The 27,366-nt window shown below is 40.2% G+C and overlaps 2 long non-coding RNA genes across 6 annotated transcripts in view; one reads left to right on the forward strand and one right to left on the reverse strand.

Annotated features, from left to right (window-relative positions):
* The window catches only part of LOC126876610 (uncharacterized), an 80,809-nt gene that overhangs the window by 22,386 nt on the left and 31,057 nt on the right, over window positions 1-27,366 (reverse strand). For 2 of the 4 annotated variants that reach the window (XR_007694366.1, XR_007694371.1), the window contains exons 1-2: window positions 20,470-20,696; window positions 8,990-10,302 (exon numbers count right to left, since the gene is read on the reverse strand). This is a non-coding gene — a long non-coding RNA (uncharacterized LOC126876610). Of the gene's footprint in view, window positions 1-8,989; window positions 10,303-20,469; window positions 20,697-27,366 lie in introns of those variants that run through there. The other 2 variants (XR_007694368.1, XR_007694367.1) reach the window with 1 other exon arrangement.
* LOC126876621 (uncharacterized) overlaps window positions 1-27,366 on the forward strand; it is a 62,207-nt gene that overhangs the window by 22,373 nt on the left and 12,468 nt on the right. For both annotated transcript variants that reach the window (XR_007694383.1, XR_007694387.1), the window contains exon 4: window positions 8,538-9,871. This is a non-coding gene — a long non-coding RNA (uncharacterized LOC126876621). The remainder of the gene's footprint in view (window positions 1-8,537; window positions 9,872-27,366) is intronic.

The following is a 27,366-nucleotide window of genomic DNA, read 5'->3' on the forward strand; positions in this document are numbered from 1 at the left end:
ATTGATTCAGTATGCTGTTTCCATGTGAGTTGTGTTTCTAAGTGGAGTCCTAGGTATTTGTCTTGCCTTGTTTGTGATATGTGCGTGCCGTTCAGTAGGATGTTTAGTGGTATCTGTTTTCGCAGCGTAAATGTAATATGGTTGCATTTATCGGGGTTTGCTTTTATTTGTTTATCTTGCAGCCACTTTTCTATTTTTGTGATATATTCTTGTAGTAATTTGACTGCTGTTTTTGGATTAGTGTGCCTGACTAGTACAGCCGTGTCGTCCACGAATGTCAGTATTTTACTGTTGTTAGATGTTGGTATGTCGGTCGTGTATAATGTGTATAATATTGGACCTAAGACGCTATATTAGATGAATCGGTTGTTCGGCATTTTGAGTGGTCTTCCGCTACGATACGGACAGCACATCTGTCTTTTTTGGGAAATCGTAAATTCCTACCTCACCAGTTGTAAAATTTACAGTGCGTCAAGAGGGTACTTGCAACCTGGAGTGCTCGACCCCCAGTCCGCTCTAAAGCATAACAACAATACCAGATGAGATACACGACGATAGGACAGTTACAAGATTGGATAGGAACAGATTCCCTCCTCAAAGGAAATATGGACAGAAAAACACCCCCTGGAAAGATGCGACGGTCAAACGCCGAGAGGTTCCTTCGCATCTTTGGTCGGAAATTTCGAAGACGAACGGATGTCCTCGACCATACTCGTAAGTATCGAACTCCACCAGTGACGGAAATGTACGCAACGCTTGTCAATAGCCTGTAATAATCCACAGAGATCGTGATCCACTGTGGAACCGGAAAATCCCGAAGTTGTCCATTCTAGAAGCAAAATGAAGAAATCCGAGAACCATGGTGTTTCCATAGAAAAGGGAGAAGTTGTTGGACTTTCTACGTGATTTCGAAGATGGACGGAAATGGAGTGGCAGCTAAGTCGAAGCAGTATCGAATCGGTGACGGGATCGTAGAGTGCGTGATATATCGATCGTCGAAGCTAGGCACGCGTTAAAAACAAGTTCGGAAACCACACAATTGCAGATAGCCAAAGAACCGATTTTAGCTTTCGGTGCAGAGCTAGGTGACGCGTGGTGCGATATTCTTGTACGCACTCGAAACGATTTCGAGATGACGATGTTGAAACAAAGGAACACCGCTGATGTTCGTGATTCCATAAATGTCGTGCAACAAGAAATCCCTTCTCAATGTAAGATAATCGGTATCCTGATGAAGAATAGCAAGAACTTATTCGGGAGTTCTAAGAAGCGATTGAAAAGCGAAAATGGAGCAACTATTAGAAAATTTATATAAATGAAGATAAATAATGTCGCTATAGTTGGTTGGCCGTGTTCGCGAGAAGACGCGTTCGCGGTATAAGGCGTCAACGAGAGTCTTAAATTCTCGTCTCGATACGATAATCGGCACACTCTCTTTACTTCTAACAACTTTTAAACACTGGAAAGTGGGTTTTGACCGAAGAGTTGTTAACAAGTGAAGTTCGGAGACGGTGATGACGAGGAGGAAGGCTATTGATGGATGTGCCTCTGAAGCATGAGACAAGCGGATTTGTTTATTGCAATTTTCGTTAAGCAAGCAAGGATAGCGGCCATTGCAGAAAATTGGATGAGAAAAGAGCTGGTAGATAAGGATAAGACGGGACACTTATCCCGTGTTTTACCATGACGAGCAATAAGGAGCGTAAGTAAAAATCTAAATTTGAGGACGGCAATAGATTACGGCGGATCCGAGTATGTTTGAAAAGTTGTTGACCATCTTGACCGAAGGATGGATGGGGATATATTCTGGGGTCACAGGAAGTAACAATAGTATTTAAAGTAATTTAAAGTATAAGCTTCCCGATTTTCATTACATATACTTATAGATCAGCTATATCAATCTCCATTATATAATTGTTTGCCTTTCTTCCCTCCTTCGTTAATTGCTTTCATCTTTTGGATTCACTCTCATATTTAATTTTCCGGTTGTTTCGAGAAATGGAAGGAGGCTTTCTTTTCGTTTATATATGTATATGTATTGCTTGGTGTAGTAGAAAAGAGAAACCATGAATAAGAGCGCTGAGATATTGGATGTATACAATAGAATTTAATTTTCTGAAGATGTGAAACATATGGTTTCTAATTTCTTTGTCTCGATGCAAGGAACAAATTTCCATCATATGTTTAAGTGAATTTGTTTTCTCTTTCATTTAATAGTTGTTAGACTGTGAATGTTTATAGGTTTATGAGAAATTTAAAAGTAAAATATCCTCCAGAATACATATAGTGATAGCGATATATAAAATACATACATATGTGTATACGATTATGCATTAATACGATTACTATTTGTGGAGAATCGCGTCGTTTCGTAGCTGTTCAGCGTTTGAAGCGACAGTTCGTTTCGATATCATTCCCGATTTTGATTCTCGGCCGCCCAGCTGGCCATCGCATGATTAACGCAATGAAACGAAAATGCTGGAACGGAGCAGCCTACGTTCTGTGTTCGATCGATTGTCAGGCTACTTTTGCAAAGAATGTTTCCCAGTAGTGAAATTCGTTTGCATCGTCGGATACGTTCGATCTTTGAACCGAGGAAGGCTGTTCTCGTGAACGATGCTCGTCCTTCCATGTGTATTCCGAATGCGTTCTAGAAATAGATATATTTTAACGTATTGAGGAAATTACTCTTTTTTTAATCGCTTTTTCTGAGATTATTAGGAAACAATTAACATACGTGCATTTAACTGCAATGAACAGAATTAGCAATAAAAATGAAAGTAATGAATATGAATAATACTATAGAATTTTATATAGATTGCTTGTTCGTAGTTTCTTCCGAAGAATTCTTTTTCATGGAAGGAATAATTACATACATGCTATCTAGTTCCTTATAAATACGTTTATTAGACCCACGCAATTATCGATGTAACCGCGTGTTGCATGTAGTTTATCCACTCTGCTACCAAGAAAGCCGGCACAGTCCGGTGACGAAGCTGGATTCGCGGATGAACGTGTTTGCGAGCACATTGAATGAAGCGCGGTTACAGCTGCGTCAATCGCTTTTCCGCGTCCAAAGCTGTTGTTTCGATTCATCGAGTCAAGTTTCTAAGATCGTGTGAAAGTAACCATTACGATCTTTCTGTGATCAAGAATGCTGCTTATTGTAAACAATTTAACGAGACGGTAGATGAAAGCTCGATCAATTTAGTTTACATTAGTCTTGCTATAAAATTTCTTAACTCTAAAATTTCTTACAAAAATTTGGTAAGAGCATTTGTCAGGACTGGATGCTGCCGTTTTGAAATTTTTTTAACAAGAACATTGTACGAAAACATTGTTGCATTTTTGTATATTCTTGATTGATTCTCCTACTTTTTAGGTGCCCATTGCTCCTATGTAATTTAGGTTTTATAACGGTTTAACGTGTAGCAGTTTTTGGACGTAAAAAGATTTCCGCTTCTAGTTTTCGTCATTATGCAATAGCTGTATCAATAAGTTCATACATATTACTAATTTCGTTTCTTTGCTTTGTACCATGCTTTTTGTTTAACCGTGCTGTTTCGAGTCACTTGTGACCTGATCGTACTTTTCTTTCGCTAACAAACTTAAATTTTAGTAAAAAAAGAAATATTATAGGAACTACGGCAAAATTAGAGACTACGGGAAGCCCGTATTGCGGCTTCTATGGGGGGAGAATGATAGTACGGGCCCTTGACGCATCGTATACAGCTATTCCACCCAGATGGCGGTGCTCACACCCTAGTCGCAATGATCCTTCGTTCCCACGTCCTTCTTCAGGACTTCCTGGAGGGGTTCCCGATCCCACGTCAGCGTTATTTTGCGGACATCGATGTTCCGCTTTTCAAATGTTAGTGTTCCTGTCCGGGGTTCGGATAGGATTAATATGGATAAATAATGGCTTAAGCTAATGTTAGTCTGTATTAGGGGGTTAATATATTCTCTTAATACTATCTTATAAACTAGGGTGCAAATATTTACAGTGCTTCTTAAAAATTAAGTATCACAGGTTCTGCTTTGTTGAGCTATGGACGGGACATCTCTGTCCGACTCAGACCGCTGACGGCTTCTTTATTTTGGTCGGTGTTGCTGCTCTTCCCCTCCAGCCCCGGGCGAGGCCCATCTTTAATTATGGTGTAAACTAGGAAAATTACGACTAGGATTTGAACACGGGTCCTTTGGATTTGTAGCTATATACAATATCCACGTCGCCACCGTAGTCATATGATATTTTTATTCTAGAACTCATACTTCAGGTTACAAGTGTCGGGGCTACATTGCTTGGAATTTCGCTGATACATTAAAACTCTTGTTGTCCGTTGAAAGCGAGATTTAGATCTAAAATTCGATGATGTAACTGAATTAAAACTTGTTTTGTATCGCAACTTCCCTTTATGACCCAATTTTATTTTTTTTATTATAAAATAAAACAAAAAGCATGTCGTACGATATTCAAGGATTAAAACGCGGTCGTAGAGTCTGCACTTTTTAATATTTCCTGCTTGTTAATAATGTCACCAATAAAATCAAAATTTGATTTTACTAGATATGAAAATATCTAAAAAAAGACACATGCAAACATGAGTAAGTCGCACAATGTCCAAGGATTGAAACACGTGATTGTAGAAACCTCTCCCTTTCTGTATTTTGTTGCTGGTTACCAGCACGATATCGTGCACGCATTCGCAATGATGATTTAGATGATGTTTTCTGTTTCGCACAGTTATCCGCATCTCGAAACGATGGTAACTGAATGAAACAACACGTTTCCCAGAATGCGTGATAGTTTGCGGCGCGGTTGCAGACGGTTTGAAGGAGTTCCTTAATTCGCTATCCCGCCGCGATTTCCGCCTTTTTTTATCCGCTACTGGATAATGCGAGGCTCGGCAAGATAATGGCATCTCTACCTACCAAACACCCCTCCTCTGTCTCTATTCTCTGTCGATACAAGAACAAACAATAGAACCACCTCAAGGCACTACTTCAGCGTTGGTCTTCTCTCTGGCTGTACGTCTCATCTTTTCACCTTCTTATTCGTGATCTTCCAAGGTCTTACAATGTTCTCCTTCCGAGCTGCATAGCTATCGTAATTCTCCGACATAGCCCTTGGAATCTCGACCAATATTCTTCTTTAATAACAACCACTTCTATAATATCGCAGGTTGTCAGTATTTTGCCTACGTAGTTTTCCAGTATAGTTCTTTCGTTAATCTACCTGTGGCAATTGAACAAGACATGCTCTACATCATCACCTTCCGCATTGCGATTCCAGCATCTTGAGTGTGTCTCTTTCCTAATACGATATTCATTGAATATACCATTACCAATATACCACTCATGATCTGCATCGTATAATAATCGATGTTCCTTTTATTATTATTAAAAATGCAGGAGTTGTCAATCAGTCTTCGGGTCCAATTATTCTCTCTGTAATACAGCCATTTTTCCCACCATCTTTCTTCCATCCGTTGGTCCATTCTCCTAATCCTCTCTGCTGACACATACATTGTACTTCCTGTTCTTTCCCAGGTATCATATTGGTTCTGGTGTTCCGTCCTTCGCATCTCGTAATTTTCCGCACGCAGTTTTGCTTTTAGGTGTATCGGCATTGTGCCCGTAAGTACACACAACACTGCGTGGGAAACTGTTCCGTAGGCGATAGGTGTTCGAATTAGCGCCGTCCTTTGCGCCCTCCTCAAAATATTCTTTCTCCTCTTTATTGCTATAGCTTTGGCCCATACCGGTGTAGCATAATGTACCAGTGTTCGACCGTTCGCGGAGATCCGCGGAAGCGATCGCGAAGAAGTTAATAACGTAAAGGCAACTAATTTCTGTGAGGATCATACCGCGGAGGAAAACCAGTGTTGGGTGTGTAGAAGGCCACGGGACGTAACATTCTCCCCTCGTTGTGACAGCAACGATCAAAATTATCAATGAGTAGAATTAATTCAAGCTTCCATGCCATTCCTCCTCAGTTTCTGGTTTTCCGGAGCCGCGGGATGGGGTTGTCTTGGCAGTAGTACGAGCCGTCTGACGCCACGATCCAAGATGCTCGTTGCCCTTTGCACAGCTGTACGGATGATTCCATCATTAATGACGCGGCCTAAGGACTACTACATTGATGGAACGTTATCTTCCCTGAGTATTACGATAGAAGCTGCAGTTGCTTTGCTCCATTTGTTAAGGCCGATCAACTCAAGTAGGTATTCCCGGTACCAACGGCTCCACAAATGTTGTTTGAGTTGATCGATGCTCTACCAACTGGATAACCGGCTTGGTGGAGTCGCCCAGAAATCTTGACATTACGTCCCCGTAAACTCGCTAGTGTGTCGCCCAATTAGAAAGTGGCCGGGAGTGAGGACTTGGAGATCATTTGGATCTGAGGATATTGGAGTCAGTGGGCAGGAGTTCCAAATGGCTTTGATTTCAATGATAAGGGTGCTGATGTGTTCAAAAGTTAATAGCTCCTTGCCGTCGACGCGTGTGAGATGTCGTTTAAATTACTTTACCGCTGCTTCCCATAAGCCGCCAAAGTGTGGTGAATGAGGGGGATTAAAGCGCCATTGTATCTGTATTTCAAAATGAATGGTCTGTAGTAGTCGTCTACGGTTAGAGGTGCCGTTCGGATTTGTTTGTGTCTCCACCGAAGACAACGAACGACGATTCTTATTAGCTTCGACCAGGAAGAATACCTTTGAGGTAGACTATGGGCGATGGAATTCGTGGACAGACAGGTCGACCTTTTCCTCTCAGGGACTTGGACCAACGTTGTTGGGCTCCAGGTCGTCCAATGTTCTTGGCTTTGTTGTAGCCACTCTGAACCCGCTTTTCCAAATGCTTGGGCGCAAGAATACCTTGAGCGGCTGGCCTCGCGAGATATGTTTCGCGAAGTTATCTGTGGTAGGTACATGACGCCAGACGACGATGTCGGTCTTCGTTCGTATCTCGACCACACGGTTGGTAACAAAGGTTTTTAACGTTTGATGATGATCCGAGAGACCTTTATCGTTAAGCTCTCCTATATAGCAGAGAATAAGGATCTGAGAAGAAGTGCTCCGCTTAACTCGAGCCGTGGAATGGTCAGAGATTTGAGCGGCGCTACCTTTCGTCGCGTAGTGAGGAGTCGAGTCCAGGCATGGTTGCCAGGATTAGTGGTTCGGTGGTAGACGCAGGCCCGATATGCCTTCTCGCTGGCGTCACAGAAACCGTGTAGCTCAATCTATGTTACGGATTCGATGACGGTTTTACGCGAGAAACTTATATTATTTAATGATGGCAGCTGTGCATGGTAGCTGTTCCACTCAGTGTGTAAGTCTGCTGGAAGGGATTCGTCCCAATCAACCGTTAATACTCAAACTCGTTGAAGGAGCATCTCGGCTCGAACTATCACTGGCGCGAGCAATCTCAGTGGATCGCGTCGTAACTCGGGAGGTATTGAATCTGGCGTCGATCGAATAGAAGATTGAATCGTCGGAGGATTTCAAAAAATACCAAGAGATTTTAAAGTTTGAGATTCACCCAGCTGTAGTTCCTGGTTTGTGTTTTGTTCGGATAGGCCCTGTAACAGTTCCTGGTGTTTGGACGCCCATTTTCATATTTTCAAAACGGCTAGTTGGAGAATTTCGGTGAATTACCGCTCTGAGCGACAGTGCTTCGTCCTTCGTAGCAGCTCCGATGAGCTACGTAAAAATCTACGTAATGCGGAACCGACGAGGTACGCGGGAATCGGTGTCCCTCGTCATCGCCCAATTGTATGAGGCACCTGATAGCTGACAACCCGAACGTCACTGTGTTGAGATGATATGTCCCAACCTCCCGATTAGAATTGCGCCACAAAATATGTTGATAACTTGTGATCTTCTCTGCGGACGAGGAAGTCTGTCTTTACACTTTCTCAACACCACAAGTATGAAAGTATTGGTAAGAGCGGTATCTCAGAAGAATGTCGAATAAATCCTCCTGTATATTCGGTCCTGCATGAAGGGTGTCGGTTAAAGATACTCCGGTGGTGCTTGGTGCACATCCGTCAAACGTGACCCGGAGTTTTGTAGTTTGGTTCGATTCTTTGATTACACCGTGGTGTGGCAAGTAATATCCGTTATCTGAGGAGTGGTCTGTTGTAATCCTGGTCATGTGTCCCTATTGCAAGTGATTTCAAGTTGCTTGTCTCATTGGAATCGGTGGTGGAGAGAGGCGAGTCGTTTCATCGCAATTGTTTTAGACGATCCAAACGAAGGAGGCTTTTCGATAAACGGGACCGCGACGATGTTATCGTCCTTCGCTGGTGCGTTGGACGTTGTTTCAGGAGTGTTCCTCACAACGTCAATCCTTTTCTCAAACGTGTTCAGCTGGTTGGCCCTTCTCGATTTCCCAAGTTGAGCTCCCGTTGTTGAATGGTGTCTGGGTTTAATTAGGACAGGAATAATCCGAGTATAAATGTGTTTGACGTGACAGAGTCACCTAAGTTCTCCAATGCACGGAGATGGTGTTTGATAGTGTCGATTAAGTTCGCTAAGGTTTCCGGTGTCTCTTTGGTCAATTTAGGATAGTTCTGCATTGCAATCAAATGACGTAGACAAGTTTGTCGTGTACGATCGAAGGGAAGGGTCGATGTTCACCCGGCATCCTCTCCTTGTCTCAGCGCTTGGTCCACATGGTCATGCACGCCTGGCAGACGGATCTTCCTAGCCCATAGTGCCACCCTCACCAACTTCCGTGGTAATAATCGAATCAAACTGAAGCTTTGGTGAGTTTCTATCCCCTAGTCGATTAAAGAAACGGTGGAACTCGTCGCGGTTTGTTGCAAAAAAACAGCTCTGTCCCAAAAGCTAGCACTTTGAAAATTTGCTAGTACGGCGACGAACATGCCTGGTCTCATACTTTTCACCTTCGGCCAGTATGCCTTGGGCTGCCCCATCATCTCCTAATTGAGTGTTTCGGTTATATTGGACCATCCTTCTATGCGGACCCAAATGTTAGTAAGCGTCTCGACTCGCTCCACCTTGACACGAATCCCGTCTCGGAACCGATCGTTCGTACGTTGTAAGATCTCCATGTTCCGCTAGTTTCGTCACAAATTTCGAATGTCAGTGTTTGGCTATGCTGATTTTCCTAGTCATATCTCGAGCTGAGACGACGCTCTGGATTTGTCGGAATTTGGACCACACCTACGTACAGGGTGAATCTCATCTTCTCTTACGTGTTATAGAGGGATCTTTGTCATTTATCTTGCTTCACACTTTTCTTGTACTCGAAACGTTTTATAATAATGTTGAAAATATACAGACAGTATATAATGGCGGTTATTATTTGTCGGGAGGCCACGTTTCCTTCTGAATAACTTTCAATCCTGTATAAAATATTTTTTAGATGTTTAGCGCTAATGCCATTTAATTCCTCAGCGCTGGATCTCCTTTTGCCAGAATTTCAAGTTTTCCCACAATTGCTGCCGTAGCCCATGCGGTACATCTACATCGGTGTAATTAAGCTTACCTTCGATTGGATACTTATCAATTAATAGGATTCCACTTAAATCCGTTTATCACAACCATGATGATGAGTTATCATATGCGTTCGGTTTCTTCTATTTCATCATTGCGACTTTGCCGTTGATTATAATATAGCCCATGTAAAAGCGGAAAACGACTCGTGAGATGCGCCCTTCTAGCGATGTCGTGCACGAATTCGTTAATTGCGGCTCAGCCAGCCATGGGATAGTTTACGATTGATAAATCGCAACGCCATACAAGGCTGCTAGAATGCGGATAATTTTGAAACGAAATCCTAAACGAACCTCTGGTGATATGTGCCACCAAGCGAGATTTTCCCTATGCTGAGAATTGATACAGATGTGTTGTGACATCGCTGCGATTTCGTAGCACTGATATTTTATTATTTGGAACTTGTATAACAATACAATAATCCATTCTGCGATCAAGATGGTCAACAGCTGTTCAAACATACTTGTACGAACCCGCAATAATTTTAAGATACCGTTAATTGCCGTCATCACATTTAGATTTTTGCTTACTATCGAGGCCCTTACTTTATACAATGCATCGTTCAAGTCGAAACGCTCCTTGGGATTATTGTTCATTGCGGTAAACCATGGGAAAAGCGAGTTTTCTCATGTGGGATGTTCGAGGAGGACTTCTATCCACGAGCGACCATTGGTGGTGGGCGGACAGCATCCAGCACTAGTTTTCTTTATAGATCTCAGTATCACCGGACATCTCGATCAGAAGACCTTAAGATGCTACTAACTCATCGAATCGACGAAACCTGAACTACACGCAGACACTCAAGGCTCGAAAGTTGTTGGAAATAAAGAATATATTTAAACTATTAATTCAGTGTTACGATCATTCAAACCATTCCTGTTATCTTAACCGAAATATGGAATCGGCTGAGTAGTGGCGTCGCGATACAGTTGAACATGGAGAAATGAAAAAAATTATCAATTGTTCCATAAATATAGATCTTATTCAATATAAATAAATATTTTAAGCATTATGTATTTAAATATCTTTATATTATATGTTTCAATATAGTATTGCTCCTTCAAACTTAATTTTACTGAAATACGTGACAAGCTTCCTAGTTGTTGAGACTCCGTCCATTATATCATTAGATTATGATTATCGAACTTAGTAAAACGCCCGTTACTTGCTTGCGAGTTACAGTATTGTTTTATAGAAATGATATGTCAGGCGTATTGCATTTATTTAAAGAAACAGTCTAATTATAATTAACTTTGTAGGAATAATTATAGTATTTATAGTATTGTCAACTAAGTTCATATTTTCTTAGTTTCAATAGAATTTTTGATCTATGTTTTCAGTATTTTCCTTGTAACTTTCTATGACGAAAAGTTTGAAATATAGGTAAACATCAAGTGATCCCACAGGTTGCGTTTAAAAGTGAAATTATCTGCGAATTAAAAAAACTTCAATCACTCGTCATTATCTAGCAATACGATGTTATGATTTCGATATTCTTAGTTAGATTGTAATCTTGTTCGATAATAATGTGCATTTGTTTATAAATTTATTGCAATATTAAAGCAATTGCACGTGTCACATCTCTTATTTCCTTTAAATTTTGTGTTTTTAATTCCATTTCCCGACAGTTGTGACTCGCGCAATTCGCGAATCATGACGTATTCCTTTTGCGGCTCGCGTTACGCCTCGCGCGGACCACGAGACGTGACAATGTACATTTCAATAAACAAAATTCTGTTCTATTATGCTTCGATTCAAAATCGTTTGCTTCCTCTAAAAACGATGTTCTGTTTACAAAAGCAGCTATATCACCTGATATTATTCAGGCGCCTTTGCCGGCGTGTTATACCCGTACACCGTTCGCATACATACTTAGTTATAACGTGCAACTTTCACTGATAACGAGAGCAACATTCCAGAAGCGGCGTCTTCTGAATATTTAGAAGGTATTCGAGTTTCATGTCGAAGCAGTCGCGTGTAGAGGCAGTTACACGTAGGGACCCTCCTGCGAACGAGCGTGAAAACGCCTTGGTTTCCTGCTCTTTTTTCTCGTCGTCGCAGCTTTGCTCCTAACTTGCACAATTTTAAAAAATCCTTCTGACGCGAGCCTCGTAGGCGCGCATTACGAATAATTGTTACCGTGGTAACAGTGGCCTGTTTCTCTGCTAAAATACACGGCGGATTTCCCGGTTAGAAAAGAAACTGAATCGTAATAGGATATCGTCATACCAAACTATAGTAAGTTTTTTCTTTGCTTTATCTTTCTTCTTGAACCATTGTTTAATAGTTGCTTGCTGACATGTGTTCATGTCAACGGAGTAATTTTTAGTCTGATTGTCTGTTCTTGCATGGAATATAACGGTAAGTTGTTATCCTGTGACGTTGTGAACCTCGTTTTCTGAATTGGTGTGTGGAAATTTAAGACACACGAAATTAGCTAATTCTATTCCGGGAGAATGGGAATAAAAACAACGCAATGTACCGTTTCCTAAAAAATCTTACTTTAAGGTATGCAACGCTTGAACTACTAGAAATAAGCTAACTATATGTTTATTATCAATATGATAGAATTATCAATATTATAAAAATCAGAATTATAGAAATCGGAATTATAGAAATCGGGATTACTAGTGATCTCTATTTTGTATGATAAATTAATGAAAGATTGTTTTATTTACAGTGGTTAAACAGGAAGCGATGTCTATTTAATTTGAATTTAATGCAGTAATGTGATATAATTAACACAACACGCACGTGTTCCGTAACTGTCCGTGATCATGGTCTCGTACGCCTTCTTTCCAGTAAACTATTTGACTGAATGACCCGAGGCATATTGATGGGCCCCATGGCCCATGGAAGTTTCCCACCCCGTTGAGCCTGTCGACACTTACGCTTTCTAGTAACACTGCATATATTTCGTCGGGACATTTTTCGACAAATTTAAGAAAATAGATCATAAGCTTAGGGACACGACGTTTATCGATTAAGCGTAGGTAACACCATACAGAAAGCTAGAAACTTCCTGCCAATATATGTCGTTAAGCTACCTATACGTAATAGCATCTGAAGCAAGCAAAGTGAAATAAAGAACGATCTTTGAACGTTGATACGCTTATTTCTGCCTGGATTTAATATCAAGAAACGAGGTCTTTTTATTCGATACAGATTTTCCGAATATAATAATTTGTACGCGTGTACTGAATTGATTTCTGCATTTTTCACATTTTCTTCCGCAACCTAGTTCAGTCTTAATATTAAGCAATATACATCACATTACAATTCTCATCAACATCATGCACGATGTACGTTTGGGATGAATTGCACTTTGCGTTTCAGTTTGTTCGCTGTACACCGTGAGTCCGTTAGAACAAATTGCAATGCTCCAGCACGTACGCGTTAACCCGGTTTCGGTGTCATCAGTGTCATCGACGTGACAAGTCGGTCATCGAGAGCCCGAATTCCGTTCAGTTCCGTTCGTTATCATCAGTCTCCTTTAATATTCTCTCCTCTGAGGTATGTACCTACAGTTACTCGAATTTGCTCTTTCCCGACTTTCCGTAGCATCGACGTCCCTGCTATTTTTGCAAAAGATATGACGCGCCATCGCAAATTCAAGCAAAAGTCAGTTATTCCGGACTTTCAGGTAGACAAATTTTCAGAGATATTTAAAAGTGTTGTGGTTATCTGATAAAGGAACACGTGGATGAATGTGGAATAGAAATATATCTGAGTATAAATGTAGGAATAGCATAAGTACAGTGTATGCTACTCCAGCGCACTCTGGCAGCGTTACGTTACAACACAGCTCCGAAACCATGGTCCTATAGGTATTTATATAATTACGAAAACTGGCCTGACTATACTTCAATGCACTAACCCGATCACAATATATGAAAGCATGTTCCTAAAAAGGCTATGAGGCTGAAAGACACTTCTTATTGATTTAGTGCTAGATAATTTTTTATGGCTACAAAGGCCAGGAGAACTAAGTTATAGTGCAGATGTAGAGTTTTCCTAGAAGTAAGGCTTACATCAACAAAAAGTAAAGAATCCCGTATGGTGTAGACTTTTATGTATTGTAGTCTCCTGAAAAAACCGTTGAGAAAATTCCGATGAACTACAGATAGTGAAGAAATGAAAGGCCCCTAACGAGCCTGGTAGGTTGGGACATTCCAATGAGCCAAGCGGGCCAACAATATGCCCTTTAGCAGAATAGACAATCGAAAAAGGTGCTCCCAACCGTCATGGGTTACCAACAGCTGCAAAATATATGTGCATGGTAGGGGAAACGAAAACCGTGGAATAAAAGGACGTTTTGGTGGAGAGAATAGTCAGTTACGAGTTAGTTGCGACTAGATGCAGTCACAAGTTAGTCGTTATACATTAGTCGTGGAATATTTGTTAGTATTGAGTTGTTACTCAGAAATTGACTAGTTGTACAAATTTAGTTGTTTTAGTTGTATTGCATTACTACGTCAAGAAATAACTTTAGTTAAATAATCATCGTTTCAATCATTATAAATACATCAAATAAATAGAGATCACTATATTTGCGGGAGCTCGAGTGGAAAAGGAACAAAAAGGAAAGCGAAATCTTTAACAGAATTATTCGTGTAGTAATTGTGAAAATGAATTGAAGTCGAGTTAAATCTTTATTTGCGATAAGCGATGGATCAAACGCGGATAATACCATCATTGATGTCGAAGAAAGAAGCATTGTTTACGATAAGCTGACGCGAATCGAAACAATGACAGTTGCCGAGTTGAAAGATGAACTCAAGAAACGAAGATTGAAAAGAATTCGTAAGAAGGAAGAGCTGCAAGACCGTCCAAGAGCTTTCATCGCCTTGGCGATTGAGCATGGCGAGTACGAAGAAGAGAAAGAAGATGTCGAAGAGCGCGACGTGTTCGAAACGCGCGTTCGAATCGACAGCAGGAGCGCACTCGTCTTTAACGTTCAAGGACGCCCTGCAAGAGGCCATGAAGGAAAACGCGAAGATGAAATGCATGCGAGTCGAAGAAAAATCCAAGAGAATGGAACGCGATGGAGCTTTCTGTGCGGAAGTAAAAATCACCTAAGTAAGTGCGAGCTGCCTAATGAAAAGCAGAGTTGCCAGGTTTTTCAAATGCCAGGAGTACGGGCACATCTCATCGTAATGTAATAATGTGAGTATGTCCCCTGAGGATACGTGTAGTGTGTCGCAGTCGATACAGAGAAAGATCAAAGATTGCAATTTGATAAACACCGGCAGCGATCAGTGCTAGCGAATCAATACAACAGTCTCAACCTGACTTTGCAAGCTCGATCGTGGTCGAAAAAGGAAACGGATCTCTTCGTGTTTCTATTGGAAAAAGTAGGAAAGAATACAAGGCAGTTGTAGTTCCCGCGAGTCTTTCTTGTCGCGAGGATACCGTCGTCATAAACAAAAATTAATTAGATGTATCAGTTATTCTGGAATTTGGGTTGGCTTCGGTACGACACAGATAGCACATCAGTCCTTTCTGGGAAGTTGGAAATTCCTACCTCCATAGTTAGAAAACTTATAGTGCGTTAAGAGGGTGCCTGCCACCCGGAGTTCTCGACGGGTCCGTTCTAAAGTTAAACATAAACACCAGATGATATATACTCACGACGATAGGATAGTTACCAAATTGGATAGGAACAGATTCCCTCCTCAAAGGAAATATGGTCAGAAAAATACCCCCTGGACGGAGAGCTAGGATGTAAGGACCAGGCGCTTGAAGAGACGAGTATTCAGTTTTCATGCACCAGAATTAGTAGAAACTCCTTACGCACTGCTGCGTTTCTACTAAACAGTGTAAATAAACCAAGTGGACACAACATTACTCTACATCTTTAATCTTCCGCCACTTTCAGCGTTAATGGCATTCCAGGTTCGCGATATCCACCGACCAGTCGCAGCCTGGCTGATCGCCACATCGCTACATATAGTTGGTAATAGCAACATCGGTTACAACGGACATAACCGCGGTAGCTTCTGATGGAGACAACACGGACGGTTGCGAAGTGAATTTCGTAGAATTCACGAAGTATCCTGTGAAATGTACAATCGAAGAAACAAAATCCAGCACGTGTATGTCGGAAAATGCGACTGTAAAACGTCGAAAGGATCCTTAATAATACCCGTAAGCAACGAAGTCCACCAGTCACGAAAAACTACGTCGCGCTTGTCAACAGCCTACAATACGCTAATCCACAGAGATCGTGGTCGAATGTGGAACCGTAAAATCCCGAGGTTGTCCATTGTTGAAGCAAAATGAAAAGATCCGAGAATCTTGGCGTCTCCGTAGAAAAGAAAAAAGCTTTTGGACCTTTCTACGTGATTTCGATGATGGATGTAAATATAGTGGCAGCCAAATCGAAGCAGTTTCGAATGGGTGCCGAGATCGTTGAGGCTCGTGGATGTGGACTGCGTGGTATGTTGATTGTTGCTGGAAACCATAGAATTGCAAATAGCGAAAGAACCGACTTTAGCATTCTGTGATGAACTAGGTGACACGTCGAGCAATATTCTTGTACGCACTCGGAACAACTTCAAGATGTCGACGCTGAAACAGGAGAAAACGAATCAGCCGATACCCTATCTCGGTTAAGATCATAGGGGTGGTTCGAATGATATTAACACTGAGTTAAGAATTTAAATACAACTCTTTGTTTCCGACAACTTTTAAAATCTGGAAAGTGCGTTTAGACCGATGAGTTGTTAACAAATGAAGTTCGGTGTGCCTGGAACACGAGACAGGCGGATTCGTTTATTACAATTTTCATTGAGGAAGTGAGGACAACGGTCATTACTGCTAATTGGAAAACTGGTGGATAAGGATGGGACGGACACTTTTCCCGTTCCTTACCGTGACGAGCAATAAGGAGCGTCTCAACGTTAAGGATGCGTCGTATAAATTAAGGGCTTCGACAGTAAGTAAAAATCTAAATGTTGAATGACAATAGACTTGGTCGCAGTAAACAGGAGTTTAGGCACGGCAATTGACGGTTCCTTCGGATTATTGCGGGTCCGAGCAAGTATGTTTGAACTGATGATATATGTTGATATAGTTGATGATATATGTTGGGGTCATAAGACATAACAGTAGTATGTATACGAAGTTTTAGGTATATTCTTCTTGATTTTTATTACATATACTTATAGATCAGCTATATCAATCTCCATTATATAATTGTTTGCCTTTCTTCCTTCCTTCGTTAATTGCTTTCATCTTTTGGATTCACTCTCATATTTAATTTTCCGGTTGTTCCGAGAAATGGAAGGAGACTCTCCTTTCGTTAATATATGTATATGTATTGCCTGGTGTAGTAGAAAAGAGAAACCATGAATAAGAGCGCTGAGATATTGGATGTATACAATAGAATTTAATTTTCTGAAGATGTGAAACATATGGTTTCTAATTTCTTTGTTTCGATGCAAGGAACAAATTTCCATCATATGTTTAAGTGAATTTGCTTTCTCTTTCATTTAATAGTTGCTAGACTGCGAATGTTTATAGGTTTATGAGAAATTTAAAAGTAAAATATCCTCCAGAATACATATAGTGATAGCGATATATAAAATACATACATATGTGTATACGATTATGCATTAATACGATTACTATTTGTGGAGAATCGCGTCGTTTCGTAGCTGTTCAGCGTTTGAAGCGACAGTTCGTTTCGATATCATTCCCGATTTTGATTCTCGGCCGCCCAGCTGGCCATCGCATGATTAACGCAATGAAACGAAAATGCTGGAACGGAGCAGCCTACGTTCTGTGTTCGATCGATTGTCAGGCTACTTTTGCAAAGAATGTTTCCCAGTAGTGAAATTCGTTTGCATCGTCGGATACGTTCGATCTTTGAACCGAGGAAGACTGTTCTCGTGAACGATGCTCGTCCTTCCATGTGAATTCCGAATGCGTTCTAGAAATAGATATATTTTAACGTATTGAGGAAATTACTCTTTTTTTAATCGTTTTTTCTGAGATTATTAGGAAACAATTAACATACGTGCATTTAACTGCAACGAACAGAATTAGCAATAAAAATGAAAGTAATGAATATGAATAATACTATAGAATTTTATATAGATTGCTTGTTCGTAGTTTCTTCCGAAGAATTCTTTTTCATGGAAGGAATAATTACATACATGCTATCTAGTTCCTTATAAATACGTTTATTAGACCCACGCAATTATCGATGTAACCGCGTGTTGCATGTAGTTTATCCACTCTGCTACCAAGAAAGCCGGCACAGTCCGGTGACGAAGCTGGATTCGCGGATGAACGTGTTTGCGAGCACATTGAATGAAGCGCGGTTACAGCTGCGTCAATCGCTTTTCCGCGTCCAAAGCTGTTGTTTCGATTCATCGAGTCAAGTTTCTAAGATCGTGTGAAAGTAACCATTACGATCTTTCTGTGATCAAGAATGCTGCTTATTGTAAACAATTTAACGAGACGGTAGATGAAAGCTCGATCAATTTAGTTTACATTAGTCTTGCTATAAAATTTCTTAACTCTAAAATTTCTTACAAAAATTTGGTAAGAGCATTTGTCAGGACTGGATGCTGCTATTTTGAATTTTTTATAACAAGAACATTGTACGATAATGCGTTTCTGTATATTCTTGATTGATTCTTCTACTTTCTTGGTGTCCATTATACCTATGTAATTTAGGTAAATGTTTTATAACGGTTTAACGTGTAGCACTTTTTGGACGTAAAAAGATTTTCGCTTCTAGTTTTCGTCATTATGCAATAACTGTATCAATAAGTACATACATATTATTAATTTCGTTTCTTTGCTTTGCACCATGCTTTTTGTTTAACCGTGCTCTTTCGAGTCACTTGTGACCTGATCGTACTTTTCTTTCGCTAACAAACTTAAATTTTAGTAAAAAAAGAAATATTATAGGAACTACGGCAAAATTAGAGACCACGGGGAGCCCGTACTTCCGCTTCTGTGCCACGAGAATGATAGTACGGGCCCTTGGCGCATAGTAAACGGCTATTCCACCCAGAAGACTGTGCTCGCACCCTAGTCGCAATGATCTCTAATTCCCACGTCCTTCCTTTGAGCCTCCTGGAGGTCCCGATCCCACGCGTAGCCCTATTTCGTGGATTTCGATATCCCGCCTTTCAGATATGTAATGTTTTTCGTGTCCGGGAACACAGCCAGATTCTATAGATGTATGATATGGTTGTCCGATATGTGTGATTCTTCAGTCTTTTAAAACGGAGCATTTAAACTCCACGATTCTAAAACTAACTTAGACCTAATAATCACAAGTGTTTGCTTCAGCGGGAACATCTCATTCTGCCCACGGACATGACCGCTGACGCGTGGTTTGTTTTGATCGCTCCTCCCCTCCAGTCCCGGACAAGGCCCATCGGTTGGAATTGTGTAAACTAGAAAAATTACGACTAGGATTTGAACGCGAGTCCTTTGGATTTGTAGCCATATACTATATCCACATCGCCACCGTAGTCATATGATATTTATGTTTTAGAACTCATACTTAAGGTTACAAGTCCCAGTCATACATTGCTAGGAATTTCGTTGAAACATTGTAACTCTTATTGTCCGTTGAAACAAAAGCGTGATTTAGATCTAAATTGAATTAAAACTTGTTTCGTATCGAAGCTTCCCTTTACTACACAATTTTACTTTTTTTACTAGAAAATCAAACAAAAAGCATATTATACGATTTCGAGGATTATAACGCGGTCGCAGAAACCTGCCCTCTGTAATCCTTCCTGCTTGTTAATGATGTCACCAATAAAATCAAAATTTGACTTTATTAGATATCAAAATATCTAAAAAAAAAAAAAAAAAAAGAAACATAAAATCACCACTAAATCGCACAATTTCCAAGAACTGAAACACATTCTTATAGAAATCTTTCTGTTTCTAAATTTCCCTGCTGGTTAGCAGTACTGTATGGTTCATGCATTCACAGAAATGATGTTTTCTGCCGTGTACAGTTAGTCGCATCTCGAAACGATGGCATAAGTGTGAAACAACACGTTTCCCAAGGTGCGTGATAGTTCGCCGTGCGGTTGCAGGCGGTTTGAAAGAGTTCCTTAATTCGGTATCCCGCCGCGATTTCCGGCAGCGCTCCATGAATACTGCGCTTGATCATGTCGGCGTAACACGCCCACGCGATGTACCTACATCAGTGTTCCTTTGTAATTAAACTTATCTTCGATTGGGTAGTTAATAATTAATAGTATTCCACTTAAATCTGTTTATCACAACCATGATGGTGAGTCATCTTATGCGTTCGGTTTCTTCTATTTTTTCATCGTGACGTTGCCGTTGACTATAAAATTGCCCATGTAAAAGCGGAAAGCGACTCGTGAGATGCGATCGTATAACGACATCGAGCACCAACCCGTTAATTGCGGTTCAACCAGACATGGGATAGTTTGCTATTAATACATAAATAAATTAATAAATAATACAACGCTGCTAGAATGTGGATAATTTCGAAACAAACTCCTAAACGAACCTCTGGTGATATGTGCCACCATGTGTGCGATATTTTATTATTTGGAACTTGTATAACAATACAATAATCCATTCTGCGATCAAGATGGTCAACAGCTGTTCAAACGTACTTGTACGAACCCGCAATAATTTTAAGATACCGTTAATTGCCGTCATCACATTTAGATTTTTGCTTACTATCGAGGCCCTTACTTTATACAATGCATCGTTCAAGTCGAGACGCTCCTTGGGATTATTGTTCATTGCGGTAAACCATGGGAAAAGCGAGTTTTCTCATGTGGGATGTTCGAGGAGGACTTCTGTCCACGAGCGACCATTGGTGGTGGGCGGACAGCATCCATCACTAGTTTTCCTTATAGATCTCACCGTCAGCGATCATCTCCGATAGAGCACACCTTAAGGTGCTATTAACTCATCGAATCGACGAAACCTGAACATGCGTGCTACTATTCGCTGTAAACACTCCTACATTTCTCGCAGAACTACACGCAGACACTCAAGTCTCGAAAGTTGTTGGAAATAAAGAATATATTTAAACTATTAATTCAGAGTTACGATCATTCAAACCATTCCTGTTATCTTAACCGAAATATGGAATCGGCTGAGTAGTGGCGTCGCGATACAGTTGAACATGGAGAAATAAAAAAAATTATCAATTGTTCCATAAATATAGATCTTATTCAATATAAATAAATATTTTAAGCATTATGTATTTAAATATCTTTATATTATATGTTTCAATATAGTATTGCTCCTTCAAACTTAATTTTACTGAAATACGTGACAAGCTTCCGAGTTGTTAAGACTTCGTCCATTATAGCATTATTTTATGATTATCGAACTTAGTAAAACGCCCGTTACTTGCTTGCGAGTTACAGTATTGTTTTATAGTAATGATATGTCAGGCGTATTGCATTTATTTAAAGAAACAGTCTAATTATAATTAACTTTGTAGGAATGAATATGACATTTATAGAATTATCAATTAAGTACATATTTTCTTAGTTTCAACTGATTTGCTGATCTCTGTTTTCACTGTTTTTCTTGTAATTTTCTATTACGGAAAGTTTGAAACACAAGTAAACATCAAGTGTTTCCACAGGTTGCGTTTAAAAGTGAAATTATCTTCGAATTAATAAAACTTCAATCACTCGTCATTATCTAGCAATACGATGTTATGATTTCGATATTCTTAGTTAGATTGTAATCTTGTTCGATAATAATGTGCATTTGTTTATAAATTTATTGCAATATTAAAGCAATTGCACGTGTCACATCTCTTATTTCCTTTAAATTTTGTGTTTTTAATTCCATTTCCCGACAGTTGTGACTCGCGCAATTCGCGAATCATGACGTATTCCTTTTGCGGCTCGCGTTACGCCTCGCGCGGACCGCGAGACGTGACAATGTACATTTCAATAAACAAAATTCTGTTCTATTATGCTTCGATTCAAAATCGTTTGCTTCCTCTAAAAACGATGTTCTGTTTACAAAAGCAGCTATATCACCTGATATTATTCAGGCGCCTTTGCCGCCGTGTTATACCCGTACACCGTTCGCATACATACTTAGTTATAACGTGCAACTTTCACTGATAACGAGAGCAACATTCCAGAAGCGGCGTCTTCTGAATATTTAGAAGGTATTCGAGTTTCATGTCGAAGCAGTCGCGTGTAGAGGCAGTTACACGTAGGGACCCTCCTGCGAACGAGCGTGAAAACGCCTTGGTTTCCTGCTCTTTTTTCTCGTCGTCGCAGCTTTGCTCCTAACTTGCACAATTTTAAAAAATTCTTCTGACGCGAGCCTCGTAGGCGCGCATTACGAATAATTGTTACCGTGGTAACAGTGGCCTGTTTCTCTGCTAAAATACACGGCGGATTTCCCGGTTAGAAAAGAAACTGAATCGTAATAGGATATTGTCATACCAAACCATAGTAAGTTTTTTCTTTGCTTTATCTTTCTTCTTGAACCATTGTTTAATAGTTGCTTTCAGACATGTGTTCATGTCAACGGAGTAATTTTTAGTCTGATTGTCTGTTCTTGCATGGAATATAACGGTAAGTTGTTATCCTGTGACGTTGTGAACCTCGTTTTCTGAATTCGTGTGTGGAAATTTAAGACACACGAAATTAGCTAATTCTATTCCGGGAGAATGGGAATAAAAACAACGCAATGTACCGTTTCCTAAAAAATCTTACTTTAAGGTATGCAACGCTTGAACTGCAAGAAATAAGCTAAATATATGTTTATTCTCAATATGATAGAATTATCAGGATTGTAAAAATCAGAATTATAGAAATCGGAATTATAGAAATCAGAATTATAGAAATCAGGAATACTAGTGACCTCTACTTTGTATGATAAATTTTTTGATAGACGGATTTATTTACAGTGGTTAAGCAGGAAACGATGGCTATTTAATTTGAATTTAATGCAGTAATGTGATATAATTAACACAACTAAATTGATAATTCACAACTCACAACTATCAATTAACGAATCATAGCAACTCGCCTGCTAACAATTAACAAACTCGCTAGCAACTAACAATTCAATTAACAACTAACGATTAACGGACTTTCACACTCAAGCATCTCTTTGTCATCTTTTCATACTCCCAACCACGCACGTGTTCCGTAACTGTCCGTGATCATGGTCACGTACGCCTTCTTCCGAGTAACTATTTGACTGAATGTCGGAGGCATATTGATGGGTCCCATGTCCCATGGAAGTTTCCCGCCCCTTTCAGGATGTCGGTACTTACGCTTTCTAATAAGACTGTATATATTTCGTCCGGACATTTTTAGACAATATTTCCAGGATGCTACAATATCCCAAGTAACTATGCTGCTATATGCCGAATAACTTTTTTATCTGTATTTTTACATGCACACATATTTTAAAATTACAGTTTACAAACGTACATATTACAGACATATTTTAAGCAAGTAGATCATAAGCTTAGGGACATGACGTTTATCGATTGAGCGTAGGTAACACCATTCATACAATTAGAAACTTCCTGCCAGTATATGTCGTTAAGCTATCTATATGTAATAGCATCTGAAGCAAGCAAAGTGAAATAAACAACGATCTCTGAATGTTGATACGCTTATTCCTGCCTGGATTTATTATCAAGGAACGAGGTCTTTTTATTCCATACAGATTTTCCGAATAAAATAATTTGTAAGCGTGTACTGAATTGATTTTTACATTTTCCTCATATTCTGTCGCAACCTAGTTCAGTCTTAATATTAAGCAATATATATCACATTACAATTCTCATCAACATCATGCACGATGTACGTTTGGGATGAATTGCACTTTGCGTTTCAGTTTGTTCGCTGTATACCGTGAGTCTGTTAGAACAAAGTGCAATGCTCCAGCACGTACGCGTTAACCCGGTTTCGGTGTCATCAGTGTCATCGACGTGACAAGTCGGTCATCGAGAGCCCGAATTCCGTTCAGTTCCGTTCGTTATTATCAGTCTCCTTTAATATTTTCTCCTCTGAGGTATGTACCTACAGTTACCCAAATGCTCTTTCTCGACTTTCCGTAGCATCGACGTCCCTGCTATTTTTGCAAAAGATGTGACGCTCCATCGCAAATTCAAGCGAAAGTCAGTTATTCCGGACTTTCAGGTAGACAAATTTTCAGAGATATTTAAAAGTGTTGCGGTTATCTGATAAAGGAACACATGGGTGAATGTGGAATAGAAATGTATCTAAGTATATATGTAGGAATAATATATGTAAGTACAGTGTATGCTACTCCAGAGCACTCTGACAGCGTTACAACACAACTCCGAAGCCATGGGCCTATAGGTATGTCGGGTTAGCATTAGAATTTAAGGCGCGTAACGATTCTTCGTTTGAGTTAGCCATCGTTTTACGAGACAGAGATTATATTTACGCGAATATACAAAATTTTACAAAATATTATGAATATTTAGTGTAATGAATGATAAGATTAACAGACGAGAAATTTAACTAATAATTAGATTAAAGAATAATAAGTTTAACGAATAATAAGAGTAACGAATAATATATCTTACGAATAATAAATTTAACGAATAATGAGATTAACGATTAATAGGTTTTACGAATAATGAATTTAATTAACGCTATTAACAATGTTCCTAGGTTCAAACGAATCCACGATCAACGGGATAACTCTTTACTATGCGTAGAATAATTTTAAACACAAAAAAATACGATTGCTGAGACATTCGGTAAATTGATCGATGTATCACTTTCCAAGGCGATCACACGAATGAATATCTGATGAAAATTTTTTTCGCTATACGACTGCATTTGTTTGTTATATGTTCGCTGGAGGCATCGAGAAGGTTCCAATCGTCGTTGCTAGGTAGTTTCTGTCAAAAGTTTGTTGTATACTCTTTGGAAGCATCGAGAAAGATCCAAACGCCGTTGCTAGGCAGTTTCTGTCTGGAGTTTGATTCCTAATACAACGTGTGTCCCATTATATCGACATCTACAAAGTACAATTCTATGTGATTTCTAGGGAGAACAATACAACCGATCCACACCTTCGTCAGGCAAAACGTTTATCCCGTGACCGTGGCTACGTTCGGCGACCAGTTGTCACCTCGAACCCACTTTCGCTTTCACAAATATCAAACAATTACAAATGACAATTGCTTAATTACAGCTGTGATAAAATCTAGGCTAAAGCATTAGAAGACTTCCTCAAAATTGCAAAGGGAAGGCTCCGGTTTTCCTTTCATCTCCGACAGATATTTATATTATTACGAAAATTGGCCTGACTATACCTCGCTGCACTAACCTGACCACATTCTGTGCAAGGCATGCCCCTAAAAAGGCTATGAGATTGAAAAACTCTCCTTATTGATTTAGTACTAGATAATTTTTAATGGCTACAAAGGCCAGGGGAACTAGGTTATAGTGCAGATGTAGAGTTTTCCTAGAAGTAAGGCTTACATCAACAAAAAGTAAAGCGCCCCTATATGCTGTAGACTTTTATATAATGTAGTAGCCTGAAAAAACCGTTGAGAAAATTCCGATGAACTAGAGATAGTGAAGAAATGAAAGGCCCCTAACGGGTCTGGTAGGACGGGACATTCCAATGGGCCAAGTGAGCCAACAATATGCCCGTGTCCCTTTAGGAGATTAGGCAATCCAAAAAGGTGCCCCTAACCATCTTGGGTTACCAACAGCTGCAAGATAGATGTGCATGGTAGGGGAACCGAAAACCGTGGTATAAAAGGACGTTCTGGTGGAGAGAATAGTCAGTTACGAGTAAGTTGCGACTAGTTGCAGTCACAAGTTAGTCGTTATACATTAAAGAAGACGCGAACAAAGTGCATAAGGAGATGTCGCGCCGAACCAAGAAGCAAACCGAGACATACCAGGAGTATGTCTACAAAATTTTCGACATAGCGAAGAAAGCTAGTATGGAGAGTTCGGTCGTAATACAGTATATTATCGACGGAATTCGCAAGCAGACTAACAACATCATACTGTACGGCGCCAAGGATATTAGCGAATTAAAAGAGAAGTTCGCCCGTACGAGGACATGAAGGAAAACGCGAAGACGAAAAGCAAACTGGTCGAAGAAAAATCCAAGAGGATGAGAGGTGACGGAGCTTTCTATGCAGAAACAAAAATCACCTAAATGCGAACTGCCCAACGAAAAGCAAAGTTGCCAGGTGTTTCAAATGCCAGGAGTACGGACACATCGCATCGCAATTTAACAATGTAAGTCCCCTAAGAATGCATGTAGTGTGTCGCAGTCGTTACAGAAAAGCGTTAAAGAGATGTTAAGATCGGAGATTGCAATTTGACCGCCTTGATAGACGCCGGTAGCGATCTGTGCGAGTGGATCAATACGTCAGTCTCCGTCTGACTTTGCAAGTTCGATCGTTGTCGAAAAAGGAAACGGATCTCTTCATGTTTCTATTGCAGAAAGTAGGAAAGACTGTACGGCAGTTGTAGTTTCCACGAATCTTTTTTGTCGCGAGGATACCGTCGTCATAAACAAAAATTAATTAGATGTATCAGTTATTCTGGAATTTGAGTGGGCTTTGGTACAACATAGATAGCACATAAGTCCTTTTTGGGAAGTTGGAAATTCCTACCTCCCTAGTTATAAAACTTATAGTGCGTCAAGAGGGTGCCTGCCAACTGGAGTTCTCGACGGGTCCGTTCTAAAGTTAGACATAAACACCAGATGGGATACACTCACGACGGTAGGATAGTTACCAGATTGTATAGGAATAGATTCCCTCCTCAAAGGAGATATGGCTAGAAAAACACCTCCTGGACGGAGAGCTAGAATATAAGGACCAGGCGCTTCAAGATGAGTATTCAGTCTTCATCACACACTCGGCAAGAGAAGCTCATCATGCACCAGCCTTAGTAGAAACTCCTTACGCACTGCTGCGTTTCTACTAAACAGTGTAAATAAACCAAGTGGACACAACATTACTCTACATCTTTAATCTTCCGCCACTTTCACCGTTAATGGCATTCGAGGTTCGCGATATCCACCGACCAGTCGCAACCTGGCTGATCGCCACATCGCTACATATAGTTGGTAATAGCAACATCAGTTACAACGGACATAACCGCGGTAGCTTCTGATGGAGACAACACAGACGGTTGCGAAGTGAATTTCGTAGAATTCACGAAGTATCCTGTGAAATGTACAATCGAAGAAACAAAATCCAGCACGTGTATGTCGGAAAAATGCGACTGTAAAACGTCGAAAGGATCCTTAATAATACCCGTAAGTCCACCAGTCACTAAAAACTACGTCACGCTTGTCAACAGCCTACAATATGCTAATCCATAGATATCGTGGTCGAATGTGGAACCGGAAAATTCCGAGGTTGTTCATTGAAGAAGCAAAATGAAGAAATCCGAGAACCTGGGCGTCTCCGTAGAAAAGAAAAAAGCTTTTGGACCTTTCTACGTGATTTCGAAGATGGATGTAAATGTAGTGGCAGCCAAATCGAAGCAGTTTCGAATGGGTGCCGAGATCGTTGAGGCTCGTGGATGTGGACTGCGTGGTAAGTTGATTGTTGCTGAAAAACATAGAATTGCAAATAGCGAAAGAACCGACTTTAGCTTTCTGTGATGAACTAGGTAACACGTCGAGCAATATTCTTGTACGCACTCGAAACAACTTCAAGATGTCGACGCTGAAACAGGAGAAAACGAATCAGCCGATACCCTATCTCGGTTAAGATCATAGGGGTAGTTCGAATGATATTAACACTGAGTTAAGAATTCAAATACGACTCTTTGTTTCCGACAACTTTTAAAATCTGGAAGGTGCGTTTAGA

This window comes from Bombus huntii, chromosome 2 (genome assembly GCF_024542735.1).
Source record: "Bombus huntii isolate Logan2020A chromosome 2, iyBomHunt1.1, whole genome shotgun sequence".
In the NCBI taxonomy this organism is placed as follows: domain Eukaryota; kingdom Metazoa; phylum Arthropoda; class Insecta; order Hymenoptera; family Apidae; genus Bombus; species Bombus huntii.